This window comes from Numida meleagris, chromosome 1 (assembly GCF_002078875.1).
Source record: "Numida meleagris isolate 19003 breed g44 Domestic line chromosome 1, NumMel1.0, whole genome shotgun sequence".
Lineage (NCBI taxonomy): Eukaryota > Metazoa > Chordata > Aves > Galliformes > Numididae > Numida > Numida meleagris.
Window position 1 is genome coordinate 19,717,528 of NC_034409.1, and position 20,510 is coordinate 19,738,037.

A 20,510-nucleotide genomic window follows, 5' to 3' on the forward strand; every position below is an offset into this window, starting at 1 on the left:
GAAGAACATTTATATTAGGGAACATTTATAAATAATTTATAAAGAGTGAGCAGATCAGCATGTTGCCACATACCTAAAATAATGTCTCTTAAGAAAATACGAGTCCTAGAGTCAATTCCATTGCACATATCTGCCAGAAAACTACAGATTGACAGGATCTATGATGACTTCTCTTTATTATAAACTCTTAAATGACTTTTGCATGTATACATGTGTTTGTGGCTATTTGTTCATATAGTACACACCACAGCATGCCATTATATGTATCCAAAAATAATTGGTAAAGTATGTTTGTAAACATCATTGCCTCCATCTGCTTCCTCCAGGTTTTAGCGTGAGCAGGCGTCCATAAGGTAGTGACAATATCACTTATGTGTTTGTGTCTAAAGCACTGCTGGATGAGTCCTGAGATCTCACTGGTGACTGCAGGACTCCTCTTCACTATTTAAAAGAAAAAAAAAAAAAGAGCGAAATGCTGTAACTTGCTGTGTTCTTTCACTCCTAGACCAGGAATCTTTAGCAATCAATATTCCAGCATGTTAGTGTTCCTTTAAAACTACTCCTCATTGTGATTGAAAAGGATTTTAAGTAATATACTTGCAGCTGGTTGTAAAATCTCAGCAACTGGAGTAGACATAGGAATTGGGAGACAACAGGACACTAAACCTTTGCAACATTTTTACTTACCTCAGGTACTAATAATACTTCAGAAGACCAGGGGAGGAGAAGGAATGACGCAGAATCTAATATTTCTGTTTCCATTTATGCAGCTTGTTATTCTTTTCCACTTCAAGTAGTGAGAATAGAGGCCATTTGTTAATGTCCTGGTCTCCTTCTGGCTCATGTAAAAGGGCAGGCAGATAATATCAAGTAGCTGTGCTGGGATACTAAGTGTACTTTTTTCACTCTACAACTTAATGCTATTGGGTTTAATTAAAAAATACGTGGTGTCATTTTCAGCGATATTATTGCTTATGAAATGGTTCTGCATTACACAATGATATTGACTGTCATATCTCAGACAAACCATGCCAGTCTCCATCTGGTTACATCTGTTAAGTCTCAAGTACACAAGTTTGCAGAACACCTCATGTTGGAGTAATGAAATTGTCCTGTAAGGACATGGAAACAGAACCTGGAGAAGCCAGCTGCTGTATTCTCCTATCAAGGACCTGAAGTTGCTGGATGATTTTGTATAGTTGGTATACATGAGCAGAAGTGAAACTGGTCTAAAAAAATACTTACAGAGCAACTAATAGCTACCATGATTGCAGATGCTTTTGTTCCCAAGTTATCAGAAAACCTGTCCTTATTTCTGCAAACATAACTATTGGCAAGTGTGGGATTCATCACTCTGATAAACTGTGACTGTCCCATTTGAAGAATTTTCCCACTGCATCCTGAAAACTAATCTAGCTATTACTGGTTACTTAATGCTTGCAGTAGGTTTTTTTCGTTCCTCAGTTGTATGATGATTGGAATCATAAATGGAAACCAGCTAATAATGAATGCACTTTCAAATGGATAATCATTCATACAAAATTACATTCAGCTGTAGCTTTTCATAAGCATATTAAAATATACTGCATGGAGGATCAAATACCTATAGTACATAATAATCCACAAATGAAACACATTTAACACTTTTTCAGAAATATGCTTGTGAGTCATTTTTCACCTTATGCCAGATTTATGCTTTTATACATAGGAACTATGAAATGTTTCAAAGCCAGTTTTAAGCATTTATTACTACCTATAAATGCACATGCAAGCTACGTTACTGCCGTAAATCCTCCTGACGTAATTTATACATGCACAATATTCTTGTACATGTACTGTTATGTTTTTATGTTAGTTTCATATTAACCTTACCCAGGGAAGCTTCATAACTGGTTGCAATACCTTTCTTTATTAACTATTTTAAGATGTTTATTTAAAAGGAAGCAGACTTTCAAAGCAGATTTAATAACATTTCTTCCAGTTTATGTTAGCCAATTCACTAGTAACAAAGAAATTTTATTTCCCTTTAAGAAAATCTTATCTGAATTAAGCTGTTTGGCAGTTTTGATCAAATTATGCATTGCTGTTGAATCTTACTATATATACACAGGTTTCTCCAAAAGTAGTGCATCCATTTTACTTCCATGGAGACTGTAACAGTCACAAAGAGCACAATAACACTGTTTGACAGAGCACGTTCTCAGCTACAATACAATCTTTTTCAACTGAGTCACCACCATTTGCTGATGGATCCATGTCACATGGATGAGCTGACTGAGACCCTCTTCATTTCATGCTGTGACAGCTGTACATGGCCATTCACAGTGTGGCTTGTCTTTCACATTGCAGTTACCACTGCTGAAATGCACCACCTCACTGTGCTCACATCCACTGTTTGGCATTACTTTTGGAGCAGCCTTTGTACTTAAATACTATATTTTTCCTGAAACTTCAAAGTCTTTTATTGAAAAAAAAAAAAAACAAAAAACCACCAATATTCTCACCATAAATTATTTTAATTAAACTGAACTAAGTTAAATCCAGGTTGGATAGGAACCTGGCTATCTTGGTCTAGTGGCTGGCAACCCTGCCCATGGCAAGGGGATTGGAACTAGATATCTTTAAGATCTCCTCCAACCTAAGCCATTCTATAAACTTTCAAGAGAATATCACTCCAGCAGAAAAAACTGTAACTAGTTCTAAACCCTTTATCTGCTTGTTGTGTGTTGAAAATGAATCTTCCTTGAGTATAATATAGTGATATATCTTCCATCTGCAAAAAGTACTTAAATTTTTTGGTCAACCACTGCTTTGTTACATGTCAACAGAAAATATACCTCAACTCCAGACCACCCTGTCTCTGACATACAAAGACAGGATACTCATACTTTCACAGCAAGTGAAAAAAGCAAGGAAGTTTTAATGGAGATAATTAATGTCTTGATGTGGAAGGACATTTAATTCTCTCATGTTAGACCTCTTAGGACTGCTAAAATCAGTATCACAGGTCAGTAAATCTTCTTCATCAAAGGAATGGTGCTCAGCATTTACTAAACTGCTAAAACGCAGAGCTGCGTGGAGCCCAGGAGGGCAAATAGACCTCTGACTGCTCTTTTTTAATCTCAGTGCCATCCAAATGCTTCTAAAAATGTCCATGGGAGTTTGTGTGTGGTTATAAAGCCTACCTCATTTGTGTTAGGAGCACATCCAGCTCCTCGTGTGCCTAAAATGTCTTAAGCAGTAAAAACTTCTGAAAGCTCTAAAAATAGCAGTGTATGACAAGAGTTATCATTTTGAAAAGTAGTCTTTCAAAATCCATGATTAAGTATGGAAAAGGAGTAGATTCTGATGAAAATAATCATTATCTTGGCCTTGTCATCGGTATCATTTTCTGCTCTAAAAGAATATTTTCCCCTTCAAATTCCATAAAAACAAAGTCTTTTCTGTCAAACTAAGAAGCAAAGAGAAAGCAAAAGTCTCTCTGAAGAAAATTTTGCCCCTGGTCTTTTATGTTTTTCCCTCTGCTCAACACCTACCTAAGCAAGGGGGAAAAAAAAAAAAAGAAAAAAAAAGAAAAAAAAAAAGAAAAGAACAGTCCTAACCCATCTGGTCTTCAGTGATGTTTAAACTCCCCAGGTCCCCATGAAGTGCTGACCAGGGCTGTGGCACAGTATCTCTACACTATCTCACTCCTTTGGAAACCTACAAAGACACAAGAAGCTTGCTAAATTAGAATGTCTAACTTAAGTGGTAATTCCAATGCATTTACTGTTATTATTAATGATTAAGAGCAGACTTTCTGAGGTGCAGTTTTTCCTTACCCTGAGTGTCCGCAAATTGAGGATGTGGCAGGCACAGGGAGGGTGGATAAGTAAAGTGGTCTCCCTAGAAACAATAACAGCTGTAACTATAAAGCAGAACATCCTCCCAGCTGATGTGACTTTGTAACAGAGCTGATAACATAGAGAACAGACGTAAGTAGCCTCACTGCTTGTACACAGCACAGTTCTCCAAATAGCTGAATTACTTTCCATATAAGATCATAAAATCTAGATAGAATCTCACAGAGCTGCCATAAAGGACAAGGGCACAGCTATGACGTTCCAATATTAGTATTATAAGTTAAATATAGCAGCCAGCATTTCTGGTGCCCACTTGTGCTCATTTCTTCTGTGGTAAGTAATTTGTTTCCCTCCTTATAGCAGCACATTTGCATTGGAAAGACTTGATCACTGCAGTAAGTATGCTTCCAGCAAAATCAGACTAGAAGCTACCCCACTTCTTAGTCAAGATTTTCAAAACTGTGAGTCCAAATTAGGTATACAACCAAGAAATTCCCAGAAACACTGAACATCCAACAGCACTTCCACAGGATGAGGAGATGGAGAAGGGAAAAGAGAAGGTATGCACTCAGAAGTCAATTTGGTGAGAAGCCTTCATATCTTTCTCTTCATGACACAGGAAGTAAGGAATCACTGACCTTAGTGGGCAGTGACTGTTGCTTTGTTCCATTTAAAAGGCATAAATGCACTATTCAAATTATTGAGTTGGACTTAGGACTAGTCTATGTTTCTGCACCCACATGTACCATAAGGGGCACAGTGAGTCTTCATAATCTCCTTTACAAAAGGAGAAAAAAAAAAAAAAGGAAATATTAGTTAAAAAAAAACATGCTACTTCATAGTTTTTGCTGCTTTCCAAAACCATTTTTTAAGTTCTTTAATACTGGCACACAGAGTTGCACATTTCTAAGAATAAAAAGGCAGTGAGCTAGGTCTCTGCCAAAACCTTTGGCTCAGTCAGTGCACAGAAATTGGCAGAAACCAGGATTGCAGCAGTTTCTGCCTCTGATTACAGCAGACACCTGCACTACAGGCAACGCTCTCAATGTATGTTATGATAATTCTGATGGATCATAGGGTGGTGTTGGAGATACGAAGTCAGATAGAAGAGTTAACAAACATCCAAGAATTGTACCTACATGGATCCACATCCTAGATCAGCTTGCAGAGACTAGCTGTAACTCAATTTTAATTTAATTTTAGAAAGGGCACAAAAATTACTATGGAAAACTTTGGATTCTGATTCAGTACACAAAACTAATCCTTTCTTGCCTGTGCAGTTATTGGTGTTTGTCTACATATAAAGCAACCTTGGAATGCCAAAATAATTTTAGAAATGAAAAAAATTAATCTAAATGTCACTCTGAGGTTAAGAAAAGGGTTAATTTAGTTATGTGAAAATAGATTTTGGAGGTCATGTAACTTCGGCTGGCTGTATATCTAGACTAGATCTTAGATAACATCAGTACAAGAAAATGTACTATTGAGTACAGAGAAATAGTTTGTAAAGCTCAGATACTCAATATGAGCAACTTTTGGCCAAGGTATACAATGCAGTGCTGCAGCTCCTCAGAAATATAATCATTGTTGATCAAGACTCTTCAAACTGTCTCCTTTCCTTCCCTCTCACCAGTTCATCCTTTCTCAACAGAAAATTTGAAAACAAAACATAATCCACATTTATAGTTAAATATTTTGTGTCAGTACACTGTTTTCACAGAATATCCCAAGGTAGAAAGGACCCATAAGGATCATTGAGTCCAACTCCTGGCTCCACACAAGACCACCCAAAAATGAGACAATATAACTAAGAGCATTGTCCAGACACTTCTTGACATCCAGAAAGACCAGTGCCATGACCACTGCCCTGGGGAACCTGTTTCATTGCCCAACTACCTTCTGGTGAAGAACCTTCTCCTCATATCCAGTCTGATCCTTCCTTGATGCATCTCCATGCCATTCCCTTGGGTACTGCCACTAGAGAGCACAAATCAATGCCTGCCCCTCTGCTCCTTCTCCTGAGGATAACGAATGTCATGATGAGATCTCCCCTCTTCTCTTGGCTAAGCAAACCAAGGGAATTCTGCTGCTCCTCATACACCTTCCCTTCAAGACACTTCAACATATCTGTAGCCCCCCTTTGAACACTCTCTAATAGTTTTAAGTCCTTTTTCGTACAGGGGCACCCAAAACTGCATGCAGTACTTGAGGTGAGATCACATGGTGTAGAGCAGAGCAGGAAAATCCCTTCCTGTACTCAGATGGGAGTGCTGGGCCTCTTACAATTGGCCTTCTTGGCCACACTGATGGATGTGGTTCAAATTGCTGTTGATCAAGAACCCCCTCTCCCCAAATCCCTTTCCATGAGGCTACTCTCCAGCACTTTATACCCCTGTCTGTATATATAGCCAGGGTTGCCCCTCCCCACATGTAAAACTTAGCACTTGCTCTTGTTAAACTTCACGCAGTTGGTGATTGTCCAGTTCTATAATTTGTCTCAGTCTCCCTGCAAGGCCTCTCTACTCTCAGTGGAGTTCCTCCAAATTCAGTATCATCAGCAAACTTGCTCAAAACACCTTCTAGTTCTACATAAAAGTAATTTACATTAAAGAGAAGCGACCCTGAAATGGAGCGCTGGGGAAACCCACTACTGACTGGCTTCAAGTCCGATGTAACCCCATATACTATAACCTTTTGGACCTGTCAGAAAATTGCTCACTCATTTAATTATGTTTTTGTCTAGCTATATGTCAGACATTTTGTCCAGAAGGATACAGCATCAAAAGCTTTATTGGAATCCAAAAAATAGACATCAACTGCCATCCCTTGGTCAACTAGATGGGTTAACCTTGTTACAAAAGGAAATGAAGTTAGTTAAAAAGGACCTTCCCTCACGAACTCATGTTGGCAATGACCACCTTGTCCTTCAGGTGCTTTTCAAGAAATCCCAGCATAATTTTCTCCATAATTTTACCAGGCACTGAAGTGAGGCTGAAAGGCCTGTAATTACCAGGATCTTCTTCTTTGTCATTCTTGAAAATTTGAAGATTTGTCAACTTCCATACAACAGGGACTTCTCCAAATTCCCAGCACCACTGGAAAATAATTGAGAGATATCTCATGATGACATCAGTTAACTTTGAGTACTCTGGTATGAAATCCATCAGGCACCATGAGCTTAGGTGCATCCAGCTGGAGCAGAAAATCCCCCACAAGTTTCTTGTTGGCTGGGAGCTGGTTGTTACCACAGTTACAGACTCTAACCTGAGTCACCTGGAGTCCCAGAGCCCATCATCAGCACTGATGACAGAGGCAAAGAAGACATTAAATATCTCTGCTTTGTTTATATCTATTCATAAGGTGACCACTCTCATCAAGTAACGAATGTTCTCTCTGGTTGTCCTTTTGTTTTTAAGGTATTAAAAAACCCCGTTTATTGTGCTCCACACTATTGGCCAGCTTCAACTGTAACTGAGCTTTGGCCACACTATTTTCTCCTCTACAAAGAGAAAGAGCATCCCTGTAGTCCTCCCATGTTACCTGACCTTGCTTTCAGCAGCCACACACGTTTTCTGCCATTTTGCATAGGCAGGTTTTATTCTAACAGTTCATTGTCCATTTCATCTACGCACTTAAAGGCTCCTTACAGGGTTTCCAAAGCCTGTAGCAGATGCAATACATAACTATTAACAGCAAGATAGGCTGTCATACTGTCAACGGTTTACAGGCGTTAGGCCCGATTCCGTGACAAAGGGGACAGGGGACACACGGGCCCACATCCCGGGAAAAGGGAAAAGGGGAAAAGGGTAGGGAGATGGCCCTGAGAGCAAAGAACAGTGGCAACAATCTGAGGAGAAACAAACTAATTTACTAAATAAGATATCGGAATGCAAAACAACACACTATAATACAATATAATTACAATTTAAGCTGATAAATCCAATACAGAGAGAGAGAATGTCCCAAAATCAAGGTAGGCCTTACTCTACTACCGACGATAAGACGGCTGGAGAGCGAGGTGCTGCCAAGACGAGAGACAGCGGAAAAAGGGCCGAGGTCTTGTGATCTGCAAGTTTTTATACTGCAAGCTTTTATCTTTTCCCTCTAGCTGGAAAATGGTAACAGAGGAGCAAAGTACCGCGGGGACTGTAGTAGTCCTTCTCTTCTGAGAACCAGGTACATTCACTACATGATGTTATGATGTGGAGTACCAATGACTGAAAATCATAAAACCATGACACATACGTAGCTCTAAACAAAGAGAAGTGCTTAAGAAATTTCAGAATGAAATATAGAAGAACTGTATTCATAGCAGCTATCATGGGAAAAATGTAATTTACACTTGTGTACGTGAATGCTAGAAAAGTTTTGAGAAGTGTTTGTATCTAGAGATATTTGAGCACAATTTTCATTCATAAACGACATGGGTCCCCTCTACTGCCTTTGATATTCTCTTTACACTCAAGCAAACTAACAGGTTTAACATTATTGCAAAACATGCTTGTATCATCTGTATTTTGTACTTATGTGAAATACTCTGTATTGGCTGTCAAAAAGTATCTCCCTAACAATAGTAATGGATATGCCACCACTGTCTCCACCATAGACAAGCTTACTGACTGAAGTACTTGAGAAAGGGCAAAATACAGATGAAAATTTCTAAGAGTAAGACTTTTATTATCTAGATTTTTGCAAGCACTGTACAGCAAGGAGTATCACATGGCTGTAGGTGTCCAGCAGTGCCTTATAAAGGCAAATATGAAGACCTAATTTAATCCACTTCCCCTTTGCTCCTGGGACTCATTTGCTGCTGCCTATCACATACATCATTCCTATTCCAGCCATGTAAGGAACAAAGAAAGCTACTTGAATCCTACACATCCTTTCTTCAGATAAGGAAAATAAACTCATGGAAAGCAAGTTCCAAATCTTTTAAGCATACATGTAGATTTAAAAGGGCATGTCCTTGCTTCCTTCCATTCCACTGTGCAGCCAAATCTATCTTGCAGTTTTTACCCACCCTCTGTATGTGTGCACACATGTGAAACTTCAAGAGTCTAATTAAATTAGATGTGGTTTTCAAAGACATACATCTGAGTAAGTATGCCAGCATAACTAAGTTTAAGTTGTTTCACTAATAAGTCCATTTGCTTCATCTTTCAACTTTTCTACTCCACCTTTTAGTCTACCGTTTCAAAATTCCCGTATTGCAAGAGGAGTTGCTGACTCCTAAAAGAATTCTGAGTTGCTACACTGAACTCCCATCTGGGCTGAGAGGGATGATGGTCCCTATGCCTGCATCTCTAATGAAAGTTCCATTTTCTGACTATTGTTATATCAGCTAACAAGTGTTTAGATGAACTGAACTGCAGCATTGATTTCTGCTAGTGCTACACTTCATACGATCTTATTTCTTGGAAGTGATCCAATGGAAAGTTCAATATCTGGTATATTTGTGGAGGCAGTTCATCTAGTCCACTAGGCTTTCATCTAAGAAATAGAGCACATAGAGGATGGCCAAGCTCCCTCACAGAGTGAGTCTTGCATGAGAATTCCATTCCAAATTTGCATAGCTAATAGCATTTTTTTAAGTAATCCACTTTTACCAAATATTATACTTCTGCCACAAAAGAAGTGTCAAACTGTACATGAAAGAAAAAACAACAGCTAGAATTTTAGACAGTTTAAGTTGTTGCATTCACTGATATCCTGACAAAACTCAGAACTCTGAGAACTTTAGAGCGAACAAAGTGAAAAGCAGGAGTAATTTTTGTATGATGTTAACTTAAAATAATATAAAGAAGAAAGTAGCCATATGCTACACAATTAACATTTTGAATAACAGCTTGCTGTTAACAGCCTGGCAAGCCCCAAATCTGCGAAGGGCTGTGCCAACATGAGAGTAGGAGAATCACCTCTTGGGTGCTCTTATACTGAACACTGGAAATGAGATTTATCCCATTTAATCTCAGGCCTTAGTTAGCCACGCATAGATTTCAGCTACAGATTCAGACATCAGACTCCAGGTGTAAGCTCAGAGTCTATGCTCCTGTCATAATCTTTGACACTGTTCTGCTCACAAAGAAGCAAAATTGCTTCTGAAAGGTTCTCAGGGATACCAGAGAAAGCATTCACAAATAGGTCAATAGTCATATACAGAAAGAAGAGTTGAACTCGTCCAACTGGTGAAGGAGATCCCTAGCTGTACAGCACCCCTTCCTAAGAGGCACCCAAAACCCGAGAGATGCTCTTCCTTCAGTGGCTGGGCTTTATAAGAGCCTGGGGTGGCTGCATCCTGGGCCCACCCCTTCTGGTCACATTGGGAGAACAGGAGTAAACAATCTGCCTGTGCTCCCTGGGCCAGCCACACCCCTTCAACAGATGCTTGGCCACCAGTTCAAGTCCTGACCTAACAGTTCCCCTACACAAATCTAGCCAACTGTGTCAAGGCAGTACAGTGAGGTACTGAGATAATCAAAAGTGAATGACTATCTTTCGATGAGCTGAATATCTTTCTCCCTTCTGCCAGCAGTATCAACTATATTTGAATTAGTTATATACTTTTGCTGTTTAGCGTCATGATATATCCCAGTTGTCCAAGATGTCAGCTGAAGGCTGTCAGATATGGAATGGAGCCTGCAGGAGATATACACCCTTTCAGCAGAGTGGTGGGAGACCATGTTGGGCACCCCAGAATATCTCCTCTGATGATGCCTATACTAGGCATCTGAGATACTTCCTCATTAATTGGAATGAAAACCTAAATATCTGCTTCACATGAAGTCACCTTTCTTTATACACGTATAATTAGTGCCTCAGTCTCCCTCAACGTGGATGTAGAATGCTGTTTGAGAAATTTGTACCTATGCTCTCACTCATTCAGAAGTGCCTTGATTCTCTCTAGGCCACCAGTTATATTTACCAGTATTGACTTGGCATTTGTAAGCAGGCATCCATGCATCTCCATCTGAAGAGCTTACTGACCAGAAACATAAAAAAGGCTACAGGCTTCTCAGGGAACATAAGCACTAGTAAACACTGGACTGCTATTAACATACAGTCAGAAAAGGTACCTAATACATAGCATACACAGCTTAATTTATGAGTCATGGAGACTTATTCAGAGATTTTTTTTGAGTGCAGCTTGTCTCTCAAAGAAAATATTAAGATATTACAGTGTGTTCCTGAAAAAGTACTGTGGTATTTTGATTTACCTCATTTGACTTGTATTGTTTGTCTCCCGTATTGTGTGAATGAGTGAAAACCTTTATCCCCCAGGCTCTTACCTCCACTTCAAGAGACCATTGTGTAGTTGAGCCTTGGCCTTACATAAAGCACCGTAAATCCTCAGTCCACTGCCTACACCTGTGCTTGCTCTGCTTGCATGTCATCATGACAGGAAATGTCTAAACTCTGAGTCGAGTGTACTGTCGGCCTAAAAGGGCTTTATCATAACAAACTGAGCACAGACCCTTTGGGAAATAACTTGTTTGTATCATCTTGGGGCTGAGACAGGGTAAGTCCAGGTGTACTTTAGAAAAACTATAAAAAGACTATGTACAAAGGTCAGTCTGAAAGTAATGTTTTCTATTTATTTTCATGGAACAACAGATACAAAGAGCAAAAGAACACTGTTTGATAGAGCAAATTCTCAGCTACAAAACACTCTTTTTCAACACAATCAGCACCATTAGCTATGCCTTCTTGACAGAGATGAAAAGAGCCTGCATGCCGCACTTGTAAAACTGCACCAGCAAAGGTGACCCACTGTCGCTCCCGCCACTGCTTAAACACAACACCCACTGCCTCATTGTGCTCACATCCATTGTTTGATCTCCATAACTGTTCAGCAAGTGTCAGTGAATGTCAATGGGTGCAATTTTTTCCACATGGAGTAATTCAGTGACACACCTTTGCTTCAAACTCAGTTCTGTTTCAGACACCATTCTGTCAGACTGTCCCTCTGCTGCCATCTGTCACACAGAAACAAAATGTAACAGAATATTGGCAGGAAGGTTCAGTCTCTACTGCCATACCACCAACATCTGCCTCTGACTTCGTAGGCCAATGTAAAATAGGAGACATTACTTTCACAGCAGCCCTCATAACTAAATTTTCTCAATAGCACTAGCCAAGTCTGCATCTAAACTTCCCTTGCAGTGTAACTTTAAATGTGGGTACAGAAAAGTGGCAATTTCATTGCTACTTGTTTAGTTACAGAAACTCCAGCCACCTTTGACTAGCATTTCATTGCATGAAATAGTCATAACCACAGACTCTCCAAAAAATAGCTCGAGCTACAAAATAATGTAATATCTTCAAGGTTGCAAAGCTATTGCATTCTGTTCTGGTGTTAGTGTAGTATTTTGAATTCAGCCTCTGCAGCATTTTGAAAGAACGATCAGACATGATGGGCCAAAACTTCTTTACCCAGACAGGACTATATCATCCTTAAAGTAAGACTGAGAAAATACTTTGCCTTATACTTACAGGCTAATACCTTATCTTATTTCATAAAGGAACATTTATCCAGATCATAAAAAACACCTAACAGCTTCTTCTAGCTGATAGGATTATTATTTTGTTACACCTGTAGAGCTAAAATTCTGTATATCACTGCAGAATCTTGAAGGTGGTACATGTCTTACAGTTCTTTGGTTTCATTTTAACAGATACATGTGTTTGGAATTGAGTATATTCGGTCTTATTTGCAACAAATAAAGAACAGTGTATCAAAAACATGAAAAAAATTGATTATGTAACTTCAATTCTAAAAAGAAGCTAATAAGTTGAAAATGGAGTCTCTTTCAGTTAAGTTGCAATGTAATTTAACAGTTTTATTACCAATGCTTTATTCAAATTTAGTAACATAAAATCTAATCACATAGAAAGAGCTTTGACAAATATGGTTAATAACTTCTTTTCCTATATTTTATAAGGGCACATACTGCACAAAGGTAATGAAAAATAACTACAGTAATGTACAGCAATAAAAAAAATTGAGAATCAGTTAAAATATAATACCTTTGGCAACTTGATTTTGTCAATTTTTTGAGAAGGATGTAAAATTTATAATTGTAAATGAGAAAACCAGAATCAGAGCACATTAAAAAAAGAGGAATCATGATGTTTAGCATGCATGACTTACTGAAGTATGATGAGTAGGAGGTTCTGTGTTGTAACCTGAATTGTGTTGAAGATAAAGTACTTTTTATACTATTTTCTGTCTTTCTCTTCAGATACTCATGAACCAAACCTCCATGCAACACAGATGAATACAATTTTATCTATTTTCCTGAACCAAATTTATATAATTATTAAAGATATACAAACTGTTTCACAAAGAGTGAGTTGGAAACTGGCTGGAAGAACATAAGTAAAGGAACAAAACTGAGAGAAGCCTGTCCATTTTTATGAAAATGATTTAATATTGTAATTCACATAGCTTTTACAGTGGGATCTTCTTCAATATGTCAGCCAATGCAGCCTAAATAAATCCTTTCTGTAGTTTTTGGGCTCCAGCCCATACAGGTCAGTTAAATCACATTATTGCATGCAGATGCTGAAAACACTGCTGATCTCAGCACTCTTCAGTCTCATTCTTCATTCTGCTTATCCTGACTGAGATTGTACACATAAAAAGACTTCAAGAGAGTCAAACTCCAGAAATACAAATTCCTGCTATAATGAGTAATTGGACCCCTGTCTGATCTAGTGGACAGAAGAAGACGATATTATAACATTTTCCTATAGAAAAAAATAAATTAAATGATAACAGTTATTTTCACAGAGTGAAAAAAACAAAAAAAAAACAGGATAAACAGAGCATGTATTATTTAAACTCTGCAAAACTTATTCCCAAACCAAAACAAACATACACTAATTCCTATTGCCCGTTCACTCTCTTAACTCCAGAAAATTACTTCAGATCTTTCTCCTTACCCTGTTCTTTCTTCAGAGCCATTTTATATCAAAAGGAAGAAATTGTAATGTGAATTCAAGTACATTTGGTTATATTATACAACTTACAAGCGTATTTTTTTAAGTTGTACTTCATGGTATTTTCATCAGTAAAAACAAGTTCATTCTATTAATACTGTTAATTTTGTTGAATATTACCATACTTAAAAGTTTTGTGCCAGCTAAGAAAAGGAACCATCATATCTTAAAAACTGGCTTCTTTATGGTGACCAGTGATAGGACCTGAAGGAATGACAGGAGGCTGCATTGGGTTGGATGTTAGGAAATGGCTCTTCACCAAGAAAGATGTTGGGCACAGGAACAGGCTGCCCAGGCCAGTGGTCATGGCACCAAGCCTTATGGAGTTCAAGAAGCATTTGGACAATGCTCTCAGACAGGTGGTTTGATTTTGGGGCAGTTCTGTGTAGTGTCAGGCATTGGAATCGATGATCCTTATGGATCCCTTCCACATCAAGATATTATATGATTCTACAGTTCTACAAAATATTGAGTTAAAATGGATTTAATTCACATTAACTGAATAGCTGCAATAAAAATACTATGATTTCTATGGATCTTTTTAAAACAGCAGAAAATTTACATAAGTCACTGAGAAAGTAATGCTTCCTTATTTATGTTGTATTTCCATGGGAACTACAACAATGAACACGGAAACACTAATTGAAAGAGCAAATGCTCAGCTACAAAACCTCTTTTTCAACACAGTTACCATCATTGGCCAATTCGTGTAAATGATCTGATCAAGATGCACTTCATTTTGTGATGTGCCAGCTGTGTATGGCCGTCCTTAATGTGGCTCATATTCCACGTTGCTGTCACCACCCACAACCTCACTGTGCTCCCATCCACTATTTGATCTCCATAACTGTTCAGCAAGTGTCAATGAATGTCAGTGGGTGCAATTTTTTCCACATGGAGTAATTCAGTGACACACCTTTGCTTCAAACGCAGTTCTGTGTCAGACGCCATTCTGTCAGACTGTCCCATCTGTCACACAGCAAAAACATGTAACATAATGTTGGTGGGAAGGTTCAGCTTCTACTGCCATACCACCAACATCCACCTCTGAAACTGTGGGCCAGCATAATAAAATAGGAAACTTTGCTTTTGGAGCAGCCCTCATATGTTTCCTACAAGAAACATATCCAGTCTAATTCACTGCCACTAGTTTCTTCTTGTTACTCTCACATTTGGTGTTTTACTCACAACTTCTTCACTATCCCTGTAAAATATCTTAGTAGTGGCAGGTAGGTCTCCGTCACCCAGAGTAATTTCATTACATTACTAAAGGAAAGGTCAAATCAGAATAAATGTTTGGGAAGAGTAGGAAGGAAAAGGGGACAAAAAGCAAGAGAATGGCTTGGTTCTTAACTACAAACAGTTGTTTCCATTTGGCTTACATGAAAACTGCTCTGGTTCCACATCTGGCTTGCTTCTGTGATTGCTGTAGCTGCTGCTTCCTTGAGTAGCATTCTTCTTCTCAAATTAAAACTGTGAAAGCTGAACTTTGCAATTTTAAAAAATAACACTGAAAAGCTGCTGACGTACTTCATTTATATTATCTTTTATTTTAGTGTGTGCATCTGTGTATGTATGTGTGTAAAAGGAGGAATCTAAATTAAATATGAATCTTGAAACACCTATTATGAACTGCATTTTATTTGAGTAGCCAGTAGTCACAGTTTAAGATTGCAGCTTGGCAAAGACAGAAATGGAAAGATAACTGAAAGAGATCTTTAAAAGAAAATTGTTTGAAGGGTAAACTAATGTCCTAGAGGGAAGAGGTGACAAGATACAGAGTGACAAAGTTATAAGAATAGTCTGAAACTGAAAGCAAGATCATTATTCTTTCAATATCCCTCGACTTCCCTGATTTTGATTGTGACCTCAGGGCATGTCTGCAACATACACAGTAAATAATAAACAATGCAATAGGTCTTCAAGGCATTCTCTATTTCAGTAGAGCTCTTGACCTATGAACATCCTGGAAATAGTTTTTTTGGCACTGTCATAAATAAATTGGGTCATATGTTGCTTGAGGGGGCCATTCCAGCAAGTTTTTTCAGGACATAAAATAAGCTATGGTTGTTGGTAATGGTTCAAAATGTCCTTTTGCATGCAATGAAAAGACATCAAAAAACCGAATGAATGGGACTAAAAAAAAAAAGAAAAAAGAAAAAATATACATATTAAAAAAAAACCCACGTATTTATATTCCTTTCATTTCATGTTAAGGGCAAAGTTTCAAGACTTTGCTATATTAACAATATAGGAGTTAAGTGCTCAGGTCAGGAAAAAATGGTGACTCCCCATTACACCCTCCTCCTGTAAATAAAAACCATTAAAAACTTTTTAATGTTCCTAAAACTCAAATATGCTACTGAAATCGAAATTTCACAGTATTTGATTTTAGGAATATTATAATAGAAAAGTTTTGCTATAGCGGTATGGAAATTCCTTAAAAGAGCGTCTCCCCAAAGGCAGATGTCCTGGGTCTTCTAGAATCACAAGGGTGCTAAAGTATTTTGCATCACATTTTAAAAAATAATTAAAAACATACTTCTAAAACAGGAAACAAACACCTATGTCCCACCTCAGGGTCTCATAATTGATTCATGATCAACATAATTGTTTACTAGCCAACATACGGACATCTTCAGTTCCTGACAAATGCAAATTCCTTTCTGTGTAGTGGAACAGATTAAACAGGAAAACTTGCAATTGTATTCAGCAGTTTTTTGTCTTTCTTGGTGGTGGTTTTGTAGAATGAAAGAGCAATAAAAACAAACCTGTCATAATAAAGAGTGCCAACAAACCAGTTCCCTATATCTGGAAATAAACATGTATTGCAGAAGAGGTGAGCACTGCTGCAGCAACATTATAATTAAACTCAAGGAATATAGTTCAAGTGCAGCAAGTATTCTATGAAAATTTTTCTGACTTAGATGATGAAGTGTATTTTCCTGAGACCCATAAAACTTTCATTTGCATACTTCCTGTTTCAACCTGAAAAACTCCACAATGAGAACAAAAGTAGTTTATAGATTGCCCCACCCACTCATCTTGACTACTTGGCAGGTTGAACTGAAGCTGGAGATCCAATAAACACCAGAATTCTCAGCTATCTGGCAGCCCATCTGAGCAACTATTCAATAATCACAGAGTCCAAGGTCTCCTATAGCTGATGTGATAGGCTTCTCAACCAATCGTGAAAAATTCAGAACCTTCTACAGAAGAAAGTAAGCCTGCCTAGATGTTTTCTAATGGAAAGCTTTGATGAAATGACAATTCCATGACATGCACATTTTCTGTGGGAGCATACAAATTTCAGTGCATGTTCACCTATTACTGCAGCCAGTACTTTTATTTGCTGAAATGATTTCCAAACAGTGGAGACACTCTCCTAAGTAATCCCTTTTTTTTTCTTGTCTGGGAATCCAACTAGCCACCCGACTCCAGACATGAAAGTTTATGTTTTCTTGCATGGCTTAAATGTATTACTTTTCCGTTGAGAAGGAGGATGGGAGAAAGTTGCTGTTCCTTTCCTGTACATTCCTCCAGTGATGAGCACACTGTGTCAGCAGTTTTCTTTGTGCTATGCTTTCTAGGACTAAACAAGTTTTGGTATTTATAGTAACAGGGCAGACGGCAAATATGAATTTGCATTCATCACACAATTAGGAATGTTTATGTACAGTGTAAGCCTAGATAAGAATGTTGCACTTGTACACAAGCTGGAGATATTCAAGCCATAATATACTTACCACCAGTAGCAGCGAATTTAGACAATATACAACGTCTAGATGAGGATCCAGAATCCCTGCCAAGCACAGTCCTCCTAATCAAAATATGTACTGTTATTGGAATTTACTAAACTTTAACTGTTTTTCCTGCAATGTTCAATGCTTGGTATCTGCTCAAATCTGATTCATTTCAATGTTTCTGCAAAATTGGTTCAGTCATTTCAGAAAATGATAGCAGAAGAGAGAACGTATATTGACTATTCTGAAAACCTCTTACAACTCTTTCAGTTAGAAGTCGACATAGCTCAAATGCATATTTTCTTTATAAGTGATGTGCAAAACAGAATAAGAGAAAGGAAATGAGGAGGTAAGAAGGAGCAGAGCTGGTGGAAGTGCTCACCAAGCACTTTCAATAACTTATCAGAAGTCTTAGTCAACCAGGAAGGTTCCAGATGACTGGAAGCTTGCTAGTGTGATACCTGGCTACAAGAAGGGTCAGAAGAAGGACCTGGGGAACTACAGCCTGTGGCTTGCATAGGTGTACTCTTTCTTGGGCAAAAAAAACTGGCTAGATATCCAGGACCAGAGAGTGATGGTGAATGGAGATAAATTCAGCTGGTGACCTGTTGCTAGTGGTGTTCCCCAGGGATGGGTATTGGAGCCTGTCCTGTTTAATATCTTTATTGATAATCTGGATGAAGGGACTGAGTATACCCTCAGTAAGTTTGCATATGACACCATAGTGGAAGGAAGTGTTGATCTGCTCAAGAGTAGAAAGGTCCTACAGAGAGATCTGGACAGGCTAGATCAATGGGCTGAGGCCAATTGTATGAATTTCAACAAGTCCAGGCTCCAGCTCCCGCACTTTGATCATAGCAACCTCAGGCATTGCTACAGTCTTGGAACAGAGTGGCTGGAAAGCTGCATGGAGGAAAAGGATGTGGAGGTATTAGTTGACAGCCATCTGAACGTGAGCCAGCAGTGTGTTCAAGTGGCCAAGAAGGTCAATGGCATCCTGGTTTGTATCACAAATAGTGTAGTCATCAGGCCTGGAGAGGTGATCATTCATCTGTACTTGTCACTGGTGAGGCCACACCAAGGGTACTTTGTTCAGTTTTGTGTCCTTCATACAAGAAAGACATTGAGGTCCTGGAGGGTCTACTCTGGGAGGTGATGGAGCCACAGCCCCTGAGTGTCCAAGAAACATGTGGACATGGCACTGAGGGACATGGTTTAGATGAGTTGACAGTTGGACTAGATGTTCTTAGAGATCTTTTCCAACCTTAAAGATTCTATGATTCTATGAAGGGAAAATAGTATTCAAAATATTAATTCCCTAGAATCTATGGCACAAATTCATCAGATCTTACCTTAAATATTGTACAAGAAAACAACCTCCCCAAACTCTATTTGGTTTTCAAGAAGATGTCTTATCACAACGTTTTCTGGTAGTAGAAGAAAAATTGTCTGATGTGACCCTATTAGAAATAATGTTATGATTTTATATGCCACTGGCACACTAGCCCGGCACTTAACTGGTTAACAAACAGATATATTCACTAATCATGGTGGACTGTGCCATACTCCCAGCGTTTGCTCTAGAAACATATATAGGCAATTAATAATGATGATTTAATACAAGTATCTATTACAAGTACTTTTCAGTTGCCTTGAATTTGTACAAGGTGAAAAAGCACTTTCAGATTTTCAAGGTCTTCTGCATCTAAGCGAGAGGAAATGGAGCAAGGAGACTGACATAATAAGGGTGTTTTCCCTTTATCAAATGAAAAGAGTGAAGAAGAAAACAAGGAGATCTGTCCAGCTTCAGGAGATATCAAGCCATAGTATTTCTATGATAACAGTACTAAGAGACTGCATTAGCGCAGCCAGAAAATACAAGGAGATAATCAAATGACAGTGAAAATGGCAGGGTGGATAAATCTGGTCCAACAGGGAGTCTTTATTCAGAGAGGCTGATGCTGCTCTGCCATGACGCAGTTCAGTGGGCTGCAGTGAGGCCAGCATGTGGCTTGATGAGAACAATAGCAATTGACTACAGATGGGCACTTCCTCTCCAAGAACACTCCTTGCAGCTTGCTGGCAGGGAAGGATATGCAGACATACGCTCAAATCTCCATGGCAACCCCTTACTTCGGTGTGACATCAAGCCCAGATCAAAACTCCATAGGCGTCAGATAGTACATGCTGTTTCTTTTCTTGAATTAATAATATTGATTTAAAAGGCAGGTTCCATTAACTGTTTCCTCTCTATACTGGGGATAATTACTGTCTGTGGTGCCCGTATTATTCCGGTGATTTAAAAACAGGAAATGCAGTTTCGAGTTAAATAATTCATGCTGTGCTGCTGCTCACTCTGTTCTTAGAAGCAGAGCTATTGCCGGCTGGGCACGGTAATTTCAGCACAGGGGTGACAGGATTATGAAATGTCTAATTACCCTCTCATGTGCTAAGATTACTTTTCTGAAAGTGCTTTAATTCTTCCAAGTAGAGGCAAACAATCCAGATGAGTGACCAAACAAAAAAAGCCTTCATGAATACTGCTGAGATTTTCTTACTGAAAGCAAGGAAATCTGCAGTCTAGGCTCTGTTCTCCGTTACTCCCCTTAAAAAAAAAAGCATCATGAAGAAGCTTTTTTGAAAATAAACAACCAATCACAAGACTCTAGTGGTGAGGGAGTTCCCCATACTCTTCTTTTGTAGCACCCCCTCAGTCAGTTATAAAATGTTAGCAGTCACTGTAGGTTTCTCAGTTAATGTTTCAAAGCTGCAAGGTTGGTAGAAGCAATATAGTGTCTCAGGGTGGGCTTGCTTGTAACACTGGAGGAAAATGAAACAGAAATCCTCAGGTTTCTGATATGTGCAGAATGCCTTAAGGAGGAAAGCCTGAATAAACCAGGACATTGTCACTTCTTAGTGAGAGGCG